This window comes from Cryptomeria japonica, chromosome 7, assembly GCF_030272615.1.
Source record: "Cryptomeria japonica chromosome 7, Sugi_1.0, whole genome shotgun sequence".
NCBI lineage: Eukaryota > Viridiplantae > Streptophyta > Pinopsida > Cupressales > Cupressaceae > Cryptomeria > Cryptomeria japonica.
In genome coordinates, this window is record NC_081411.1 from 616736418 (window position 1) to 616749380 (window position 12963).

The window sequence follows — 12963 nt, forward strand, 5'->3', positions numbered from 1 at the left end:
ACTATTGGAGGTGAGACGAGTAGCTGCGGCCGCCAAATCATGGACTCAAGTGAATGCAGCCAAAATTAGATTGTTTCTACAAAATACAGTGGAAATATACCATAAAGTGGTACAGGTAGGTGGAGCTTTGGCAACCTGTTCCACACAATGGGAGCAGAAGGAGAACATCTTTAATAAACAACTCCGAATTTTGAAAAGGATACTATGATTAGGAGAAGAGCTGATAGTACAAGAAGACCTCTTAAGAGGGGATAGTTGTGAGAATTGACAATCCTACATATTCATTATGGAGCTAAAAGTAGAGATGTATTAGCAGTATGTCAAAGAAATGACTAATATTCGGGACCCTCTTCTCAGAGAGATTTTGTCATATGAGAATTTTGTGATGAATACACTAGGGGCTTTTGGCCTCAGAATAGCTGATACTGGAATAATGGACCAGCAGCAAGTTTTGAATCAATGGGATGCATATGAAGCACAAAACTTAGGACCTGCCGCCCAATTCGATGCTGCCCTTATGGATAGATACACACAGCTGATTACTCAATGTCAAGAGGTAGCGAATACAGTAGAGGAGTTAGAGGAACAAGGAGCACATGCAGATGAGGCTTTGAAGAAATATAAATTTAGAATTAAGCATGTAGCCAATCCGCCAGTCCAAGCAGTTGCATGTATAATTGAAAATTATAAGGCATTCACCAAGAAATAAAGGATAGGCACAGAATTGCTAAAGATAGAAAATCTTTTTTATTTTTTATTTTTAAACTACTCCTCCTACTCAAGTCCCATTTTTTAAAAATAAATCCTTCATGGTTATGAAAACGTGGCTCACCCAGCATGGTCTTTGTAGTGCTCATGCAGTGTCCGTTTTGTAGTTGTTAAGTGGAGTGTCCAGGCATAAACTTGCAAGTTAACTACGACTCCTAATTTTAGTTCTTAATTTAGGATAGAGTTATTTCCTAAATAAAAGGTTGAGAAACTTCTATAAATTGAGAAGTTGAATTCATTTGTAAGGGTCCCCAAATTGATGATTGTAGCCCACTTAGAGATTTTTAGAGATTTTTGCATATTGTTAAGAAGTTTGAGTTATTTTTGCTATACATTCATGGAGATTAATATGAAAAGAAGCTTGTAGATTGTTTGATTTACATCTATATTCTACCAAATTGTTCTGTGTAATCGATAACATCTATTATTTTGAGTTAGCAATGTAGTAATCTTTTTGTCTATTATGATATGAACCATATTGTGCACGTCAGTGGTGTATGGGAATTATTGTGATAGGCCATATTGTTGATGATTGTATGTCCACAGATTTGTGAAATTGATGATTTTGCAGGTTTATGGAAGTCCGTTGTTGAATGCTAACTTGGATAATATCTGATAATTGCTCAAATTGTAGGGAACTAATTGAATAGTTTATTAAGTTATCATTGTATTGATCTTTATTGTTAGTTTCTTGTTTCCCTTACGCTTCACATTTTATTTCCCCAGAGAGTCTTAAATCATAAAATACAAAAAAAAAAGAGGAAGTGCAATTATTTGTAAACCAGTGAGATTTAGTTCTAACCAGAAGGCCCCTTTACAGGTATAACCACATCATCCATTGAGTTATCCATCACCATCGAGACCCAACTACAGAGACCTTGGGGTAGTGAGTTCTTCCGAACTCGTTACTTTTCAGGAGAGGTGGTGAATGTTTGCATGAACTACCTGATTGTTGGTGGGTGTGTCAAAATGCACGTAAACAATTTGATATATGTTTCAGACTTGACAAACAATTAACTCGGCATATCCTTGAGCATGCAAGTTCTTGATTCCCTTCTTCTGAGAAACATTCATTCTGAGAAGAAGTGATTCATAGTCAGCAGTGTGATTTGTGTTATCAAACTGCAATTTGAAAGAGAAAGGGAAAAGATTACCCTCAGGAGAAACCAAAACAATACCAGCTCCAGATCCGGTAGAAGAACAATTGCCATCAAACTCTAGTGTCCAAACATCATTTGGACTACCAATGCTAACGGTATCAAAATTGAGAATTTCTTATTGTGAAGTTGAAGATCTTTCTAATTTCGTAACACTACTTTAACAATCAACTGGAACATCATTTAGTGGAATGGCATCTTCACTCTTAGGAGCCACCTCTCAACCATCATCAGCATGTATAAAATAATTACCCATACCCGATGATTCAAAAAGAATCTGGGCCCGCTAAACATCAGACTTGACAACGGTGTATTTTGATTCTCTTTCTGGAAGTAACTTTTGAACAACTCCTTTAACAGGAATACGAGCCTCAGTCATATCCATTTTTAACTCACCCCCAACATCTCTACAAAAATTTCTTCCCAACAATAGGCCATAGGAGGCCTGCACGTTGGCTACCAGTACTGTCATCTTAATCTTCTTTTCTGGGAATGAAGCAAAAGCAAATTGTGCGTCTTTTATTTGACCTATCAAGGGGACTTGCTTGTTATCCATAGAGAAACACCTTCCAAATGTTTTGGTCAAAGTCAAACCAAGGGCATTCACAACTTTTGACGGCATAACATTATCAGATGCCCCAGAATCAATTACATGGTTACTAAGCTTATAACCATTTATCAACAAAGAGATGTAGAATGGTTCTATCTTCTCGACAGGAGAAGGGAAAGTTACTAAGTTATTTTGAAGTAAGTTAGACTTAGGAAGATTACTAGGGGTAGTATCTTTTTCTTTAACTAACTTGACCAAATGGTCAAGTTGATCTGGATTAGATCTCAAAAATTCAACTTCAGACATTTGTATTTTGGTTTTCTTAGCATGGTCTAAAATATCAAATGACTGAAAGGAATTCATCATCAAAGATGGATTTGGATTCTCATTTTGAGAATTTAAAATATTAGGTACACTAGTTTTTGATGCATGTGTAGAAGAATTGATAGGTGCAGAAAAATTAACAGCAGTCGAAGAATCACTTACACTTTTATCCTTCGCGGCGTCCATTGAGATAGCATTGTCCTTTGCAGGATTTGGTATGGGAGTCCCATGCTTTGCAATATAAATTGGCAAATGTTGAGAGTCCTTAATTTGGATAGGATCATCTCTTCGCAATGACAGGTGGTTGAGCTACCTGTGCTTGCAAACAGGTGAATACTACAAAAACATCCCCATCACGTGTGTCTGGTGTATCATCTTCTTGATATTGCATAAACCTAATATTAGAGTCGCCAACTAACTCTGCATCATCTTCTTAATGAGAATTAGCATCTTCTTCACCAAAAGAGGGAAGATCATTTTGTTCAGCTTTATAATATCCCATAGCTGAATTTTGGGGTGGTGCTTCCAATGCAAGCCTCTCTAGAGAAGGACGTAATTTATTTTGATTATGCATGGTGTAATTGGAAGCATTGTCTGGATAAGTCCTTCTTGGAACATCACGATAAGAAGTATTTCCTTGTGAGGAAATTTGCTTCTTAAGTGCCAACAACTCATTGGCTAACTTTTGTATCATGGGATCAACAAAATTCATGGAAGGAATTGACAAATCAGCAATTTGATTATTTCTAACCTTATTGGGATCTCTCCTTATCTTACCGGTGAGGATAAGATCATCTTCAACCGATATGGCCAACTGTTGTGCAGCATCTAAATCTGTAGGATTATCTCTTCGCAAAAGAAAGCTCACCTCAGGCAATTGAGCGTTGATGAAGAAGCATTTCAAGTTTCCAATGGTTGGTCGTGAAGCAACTGGAATGCGATTGTGCAATTTGTTGAACTTTGCTAAAAATTCATGCATAGTTTCTTGGGGCTCTTTCTTCATTTGAGTTAACTGAGCTAGCAGTGCATGATCATCTTCAGTAGACTTGAACCTTGCTTCAAACAATGTTTAGAGAGTTGCCCAATTTGTGATACAAGCATTCGTAAGATGATAGAACCAATCAACAGCAGCTCCATGCAAAGTCTCAATGAATAATCTCACTAAAACATCTTCATGCTCAACACCTAGGACTCCACATGCGATGTAGAAGGCAGCAATGTGTTCGTCCAGGTGCTGAGAACCATCCCCCAAAAATTTGGGTAAATTTTTTCGCGTAGCTTTGGGAAGTTCATGCAAAGGTGTGGTCAAGTTCAAAGGACCAAAAGCAGTACCCCAAGATCCAGGAGTAGACATCCTTAACGGATTATAGGGTGGTATTACAAAATGACTTGCAAGTGGAACAACTAAAACTTGCAAGCTTGATGCCTCACTTGGTACAGGAGATCGTCGTGCAGATGGAGGAAAACTTTGTGTCCGCTGCAAAGGAGAAAGCATCCGTGGAGGTGTCACAAAGGGAAAAATTAAATTGCTGCAATACTTCAAAAGTAGGATCAACAATTCTTGCTAATCGCTACCCATGAGTACTATTTGAGCTGACGGAGTATCGAGACTAGTGGGCTATGGTATTGTTGATGACCTTTGAATAAAGAGTTTGTCTGAATTGTCTTATTTGTATCCAAACCTATGAAAACATTGAGGATTTGAACACATCCTCACAAAACATACACTCTTTGTTTAGAATAGGCAAAAATTTTTGTCTTTTTCTTGTTGTGTTTACAATTTATACTTCAGAAAATCATCCATCAAATTTAAAAAAGTGTTGAAAATTTCCAAGAAAACCGAAAACCAAGCAAACAAAATAGTTTAGCATGTAGGAGAAATCTCCTAGCACATCTAGAGAACACTTTAGCGCATCCAAGCTGAAACTTAGCGCACTCATTCTTAAAAATAGCGCATAACATTCTGAAAATTTGACAAACTTTTCACTAGCGCTCTTAGGCACCATATTAGTGCTTTGAAGAATCATCCTAGCACATTGGGGGCAAACTGTAGCGCTTTGAGTCTAAACATTAGCGCTTATTAAGGACATATTAGTGCATAACCATCCCTGTCAAAGCGAAATTCAAAACTCTGGTTTATCAGGTAGCATAGGTAGCTTAGCACATTGGTGGCTTTTAATAGCACATCTAGATCACACTTTAGTGTATCCAGTCTCTGTCTTAGCACATAGGTAAAACTTAGAAAAATAGAGAGAAAAACTGAACATTTTTTAACAAAATTATCATCAGTCTCAGATACCCTTTTGGATCCTCAGTTGACCTCACCGAGCAAAACTTGAACCAAAGCATCAGAAAAATATTCCAAACAATCAAGCAAGTCATTCTTAGAACAACGGTTGTCAGAATCTGAAACTGACTAGAGATAAAACTTTCTCCTATCAAAATCGGGTAACATCATCACATTGATCAAAAGGTCTGCCAATTAAATAGATTCCATCAACTAAACATACCTAGTTTAAACTTAAGTTGTCAAATCGAGTCTCCATATTGGGAAACTCTTATTCCATATCATTTGATGCACTTTGTCATGGGGGGGCATCTAAACCTCCACCTGATAAAGTAGGCTTAAGTTTTCAACCAAAGTATCATAATCCAAACAAATCAAAGGAAACCATTGATCACTCGTGTATGACCACTCCTCATATTTTGAGAAGAAAAAGTCTTCATCACAAAACTAAGTTGAAGAAACGACAACCTAGTTCCCAACAACTTGCCAAACGAAATAGATTTTTCTCAATCAATCGCCAACTCTTCAAATCATATCGCACCTTTGTCCATCATATGCGCTTGTATATTCAAGACAAGTCAAACAAATTTGATGAAGAATTATTGAGAAGTAGAGCCTTTTGCCAAAAATCAACATTCAGTCAACGCTTAAATCGTGGAGGAAAGATCAATCCAGCTTTCTTCCTAGAAGTTTGCATCACTTATAACATAGCTCGATTTGAACCACCAACCCTTGAACAACAATAAAAATGTCAAGAAAACCCTTCATTTCAAAAACTTATGGAGAGGCTCATAGAGGCTGACAAATAAAAATACATGCTCATGCTAACAAGCAAAGGAGTTAGAATTCCTGAAGACTTCGATACTGAAATCTTTAGGACAAGGTCTCAAAATTACACTTATCAAGAACAATAGAGAGAGGAGGAAACACATGACCCTGAACAAAACATTCCTGAACAACATAACATACTGGAACACACACATACCCAAACTAGGGATAATGAGAGGGAAGAACCCTTCCCTCGACAAACAAATGCACCCTTGGTTGCTCTTACACAACAAATGCAAATGTTGCAAAGGAAAATGTAGCACATGCAACAGGGAACCACAATACGGTATTCCTTAAATGAAATTTGTCCTTACCCCTTTGACAGGAGTTTAAACATGATACCTTTTCCCCTGAATTCAAATATACCTAAATATGATAAATATGATGGTAAGAGTGATCCCCATGATCATGTTTGGGAGTTTTGTACCATGAGCCTTGAATTTTCCCATGATGACACTTATTTGATGAGGCTATTCCCAAGAAGTTTGGGAGGACAAACAATGGAGTGGTTATCTAAACTTACACCTCCCATCAAATCCTTTGATGAGTTGGTCAATAAATTTATCACTCAATACTCCTACAATATTCAACATGCAATCACCATGCTGGATGTATGTAATACCAAACAGAAAAACAATGAAACATTCATGGTGTTTCTTCAACGTTGGAGATAGATGGTTTTGAGATATCCTCGAGATGTGCCTGAAAAGGAAAAGATAGAAATTTTCATTGACAATCTGAATAGTGAGATGAGTTATATACTCAAGCTCCAATGCATCCCATCTTTTGCCAAGTTAATCAAAAATGAAATCCAAGTAGAGGAAGCATGTGTCAAAAAGGGAACATTGAAGTTCTTCAAAGAAGGAATTAACTCATCCAACTCTCACTTTAACAATCAAAACAACAATAACAACTTAGACAAATCCAGATTCTGGACCAAAAACAAAAATTTTGTTAATGAGGGAGGAACTGATGCTAATGATATGAAGTCCAAACAACCAGTATTGGCTTTATCAGGTAATCCTCAGGCTACCAAGAATCAAAAGGGTGTTAACCAAGGCACTAACACTTATCCCCAAAATACCAATCAGGGACCTTAAAATACAAACACCACCAACAATACCCAAGGCAACAACACAACTCGAGGACCTAATCCAAATCTGAGGGGTAACACCAACAATTTTCCAAATAGACGCATTTACACACCATTGGGTAAATCCTTAGAATCAACATTTTGAGAACTCTTGGCAAACAAGATCATCACATTACCAGCCATAAACAACTTTGAACCTCAGATTAAACCACCTTGGTGGAATGACTCACACTTCTGTGATTTTCATCGAAACAAAGGACATCAAACAAATGATTGCATGAAGCTTAAAAATATTGTTCAAGACATGATTGATCGAGATGATTTAACAATTGATGGTCTCAAAATGAATGGTGATCATAACACTTTTAAAAATCCTCTTCAAAATTACAACAAAGAAGGAGCTTCATCATCAAACAATTCTAGAGGAGCTTGCATAAATCATCTATACAACAACACTATCAATCACATATCAACAAAGGATAATCAGATAAACATCATAAAAATCAAAGACAAACAAGACCATACATCAATCAATGTGACAACTTGAGCTCAAAAATATGTTTTGAAAGGGCATACATCAACATCAACCACTATCCCCAAGACTCAATATGATTTGGTAGGTCAACTACGGAGAACTCCTACTCAAATATCCATACTCGAGTTACTCAAACTATCACCAAAACATAAAGAAATCCTGGAACAAGCACTAGTTGAAACAAATGTACCTCAAGATCTGGATATTGACAAATTTCAAGCCATGGTGGCTCACATGATAGGGCCTCATAATCTCACCTTTTCCAAACATGATAATATCTCTTTGAGCCATCTACATAATACTCCCCTTCACATTGAAGTCTTAGTCTACAAACATTGAGTTAAAAGAGTATTAATATATGGAGGAGCTAGTCTCAATATTTGATCCTTAAAACTTATCCGTGCATTAGTCTTCTCTGAGAAGTCTATTCATCCACACAAAAAGATCACCATCAAGGCATATGATGATGAAGAAAGATCATCCAAGGGAATAGTAATATTACCTATTCAGGTAGGACCGATACAAAGAGACACTATGTGCCAAGTCTTAGACATAGACCTCAAATATAATATTTTATTGGTTCGTCCTTGGATACATTAAATGCAAGAAGTACCGTCAACTTACCACCAGTGTGTCAAATTCCCATATAATGGGTAGGAGATTTTTATATCAGTAGATAATAACCCCTTTCAACATTGCAATGCTATGGGGGCAGCCAAAGATAGCTTGGTTCCACACAACAGGGAAGCTCAAACTTCCTCGGCACTAGATCATCATCAAGAAAATCTCAAACCTTTATCCATGGATTTCAAACAAAAGATGAAAATCAAAGAGTAAGGCATGGGAGAATACTCTTTCGAACCCATGTGTCTAACCAAATTACCAGCATCACCAAAATCTCATGCATAACCTTCTACATCGACACATCAAGCAACACAGCCCATCACCAAATTTGATGGAAAGTTCATTCAATTGGGTACATTAGCACATGAATCAAAAGAAAAAGACATCCTTAGTTGGCTATACAAGGATGAGGGAGAAGACAGAGCTGCTACTATGGAGGTAGCTGTACTAACACAATATTACGGAAAAGGATACCTGATCATGCAACGGATGGGGTATAATGGCAAAGGACCTATAGGCAACCATCAAGAAGGCATTATAGAACCATTGGTCCCTCCTTCAGAGTTTTCATGAAATAAAACAAGACTAGGATATGGACACAATCTACCCCCAAGGCAAAAGAAGAATAAATATCAAAAACCTCAATGGAAAGTAAAGAAGAAAAACAATGAGGACTCATGGCAAGAAGCACTACACCAAGTAGCAGAAACAATAAGGAAAGAGCGAGAACGCCAAGAAAAAGAGAAAAAACAAGAAGAGTTGGCCATTCAAAGAGAAGAAGCATCTTATGAGGAAGTACACCATGTTCAAGAACCTATGCAAAACAAAGCAGAATCACCTCCTGACGAAATCACTACTCTCCAAGGAGAAACAGTATATGAAAAGATACAAAGAGTACAAGCAGGTTCTGATACGGAATTACAGAAAACTACCAAACTGGTATCAATTATCAGGGATCTCTTTTCACCCTACAACATACCTATCCATAGCACTGAAAAACTCTGGGACAATACTTCTAAAACTAATTCTAATGACTATGAATGGGTCAGCTGATCAAATGTTTCTAAAGATATACCTGAAGGTTCTATTCATACACCCATTTCTCAAGAAGGACAAGGCACAAAGTCTAGAGTACTTGAATTTGGTCCACAACATAACTACAAAGCTAAAGAAAATGAGTAGTGACAATATGAGCAAGTCTAAATGGAAGATGATACCATCGAAGACCTTGACAATATCATTAACTTATCCAATATCCCAGACAACCTTAACGATTCCTCTATCATGACACTTACCTTAGCTGACCTCAACCCACCCAATGACTCTTTACCGCTCATATTTCCTAATCTTATAGACTGGGATGAACCTGAACACTATGACATACCTATTTTCCCAGATGAGGAATCCATTATCCATTACCTATGTATTGTCAACTCGTAAATAGACTCTACTAGCAAACAAAGTAACAATATCTGCAATCAGGAGGGTGCCAAGTCTTTCAGTCACAAAAATTAAATAAATAAAGGACCTAATGTTGAAAACCAGTCAATGGTAACACTAGATCACAAAAAAGTCAAAATAAAGGATGCATCTGAGGGTGAAAACATTTTTAAGGCACCTAAGGATGGGAGACTTGACACTCTTCCTGAACACTATCAGGAGCGATCACCCATATTGATTGAGCCCACTCAATCAATCAACATTGGTATAGAAGAAGCAGCTAAAAACGTACACCTAGCAGAATCTTTGACAGAAGAGGAAAAACCAGTTTATTAGATTCTTCAAAGAAAAGAAAATTAATTTTGCTTGGTCCTATGTAGATATGCCCAGGATTGATCCAAACTTAATCATGCATCATTTATCTATTGCTCCAGGAGCTAAGCCAGTCAAGCAAAAGTTAAGAAAGATGAATCCGCATGTAGCATTAATGGTCAAAGTTGAAGTAAAGAAGTTATTAGATGTTGGATTTATTTGACCTATAGACTATGTTGAATAGATTTCAAACATTGTGCCAGTTTCAAAACCAGATGGAAGCATCAGGATATGCATCGATTTTAGGGATGTTAACAAAGCCTTCCCAAAGGATGACTTTCCTTTGCCCAGCATCGACATAATTGTAGACCTCACAGCAGGCCATGCAATGCTATCATTAATGGATGGTTTCTCTGGCTATCAAGATAAAATAGCGTTCACCTATCCTTGGGGAACGTATTGTTGGAATGTCATGCCTTTTGGCTTGAAGAATTTTGGGGCAACTTATCAAAGAGTGATGGTGACAATCTTTCATGATATGATGCATACCTTAATGGAAGACTATGTGGATGATTTACTGGCTAAGTCATTTACCCAAGCAGAACATATGGGCATATTAGATAAAATATTTCAAAGTTTGGAGAAATTCCAAGTCAGGCTCAACCCTAAGAAGTGTGTCTTCGGGGTAACATCAAGCAAATTATTAGGCTACATTGTGTCAAAAAAAGGCATTGAAGTAGATCCAATGAAGGTACATGCTATCATGGAGATGCCACCTCCCAGGAACATTAGCCAACTCAGATCTCTACAAGGATGGCTCCTGTCAATCAGGTGATTCATATCCCAACTAGCAGATAAAAGTCTACCATTCAATCATTTGCTACATAAAAACATACCATTTAGATGGGAAGCCAAGTGTGTAGAATCGTTCTATCAAATCAAGCAATATCTAATGAATCCACCAGTTCTAGTACCACCCATAGTAGGGAATCCACTTATTCTCTACATATCAACAATGAACATATCATTGGGGGCACTGTTAGCACAAGAAGATCAAGAAGGCAAGGAATGAGCTATCTATTACGTCAGTAGAACATTGAACGGATATGAGCTAAATTACACATTCATTGAGAAGGCTTGTTTAGCTGTAGTATTCACCTCTCAAAAGTTCTGACATTACATGCTAGCTCACACAATCAAGCTATTAGAAAAAATTGATCCTCTCAAGTATCTAATAAACAAATAAGCTCTCACAAGCAGACTAGCTAAATGGGTCATGATTCTCAGTGAATTTGATATCCAATACACAGAGCATCAGGCTATCAAGGGACAAGTAATTGCAGATCAATTAGCTAAAGCACCACTACCAGATAAGCAACCAATGGAGGTCAAATTTACAAAAAGGGATGTCCTTACTGTTACCACCAATCAATGGACCTGTACTTTGATGGTTCCTACACTCAACATGGCTCAAGTGTTGGCGTCTTGTTCATCACTCTTGGACACACCATACCAAGATCATATAGACTCATGTTTCCATGCACAAATAACATTGCTGAGTATGAAGCACTGGTCATAGGAATCAAAATGGTCGTGGAATGGAGAATCATAGAATTGAAGGTCTATAAAGATTCCCAACTGGTTATAAATTAGATTAACAATGAATATCAGACAAAGGATGATAAGTTGCTGGCATACAAAAGAATGGTAGATGACTTAAAACAGTATTTTGTACACATCACCTTCAAGAAAATACCAAGGTTGGACAACAAAGCAACCGATGCAATGGCTACTATCACTTCACTACTACAAATTCTAGAGCAACAGAGTTGTTATGAGTTTCTGGTAGAGAAACTGTTTTCCCCAGCCTATGACAATTCTGCATCCCATGTTAATATGCCTTAACTGGTTCAGACTCTCCTTTATACGAGACAATCTATGAATATCTTAAAACCAATATGCTACCCATTGACCTGTCTCGAAATAAAAAAATGCAACTTTATTCGGCAAGCTGCCCGTTATACCTTAACTGCTGACACACTTTACCGTTGAGGTCTAGATGGTACTCTTCCTTGTTGTCTTGATTGTAATGAATCTGACTCCACTTTACACAAGATTCACAAAGGTATCTATGGCACACATTCAAGTGGTCCTACTCTCGCTAAAAAACTTCTAAGAATGGGATATTACTAACCAACAATGGAGAAAGACTCTTATCAATTTGCAAAGAAATGTCCTAAATGCCAAATCCATGGCAATCTTATCCATGCACCAGCATAGGAATTGCAGCCATTTACAACTTCTTGGTCTTTCTATTAGTGGGGACTTGATTTAGTAGGAAAAATACATCCTTCCTCTTCAAATGGACACAAGTTCATTATCACTGCAATAGAGTATTTGACAAAATGGATTGAAGTAGTTGCAATGACCATAGTAATTGGAAAACAAATTGCCTCTTTTATTCTCAATTATCTAATTTGCAGATATGGCATCCCCAGTTCCATCATCATAGACAACGAGCATCCCTTCAAAAACCAAGATGTGCAAGAACAATGTGAATGATTCAAAATCCAACATCATTTCTCTACACCTTACTACCCGCGAGGGAATGGTCAAGCAGAAGCGTCAAATAAAACAATATTGAAAATCCTAAAGAAGACAGTAAATGATGCAGGAAAGGATTGACATGTGCAACTCAATCCGGCACTCTAGGAATATAGGACTAGCATTCGAACACCTACAGGAGCTATGCCATATTCATTGGTATATGGATCAGAAGCAATTTTACCTCTTGAGGTAGAAATTCCATCACTCAGAGTATCTTTGAAAGGCCTCATTCCATATGAGGAGTATCGGGTCAACAGATTGCAAGAACTAGAGATTCTGCATGAAAAATGCTATCATGCCTATAATCACCTCAAAGCATACCAGAAACACATGTCCAAAAGCTACAACCATAAATTCATCCCTAGTATTTTTAAAATCAGCGATCTCGTACTCAAAGAAAATCCCAGAAATCAACAGGATCGAGAAAAGAAGGGAAAG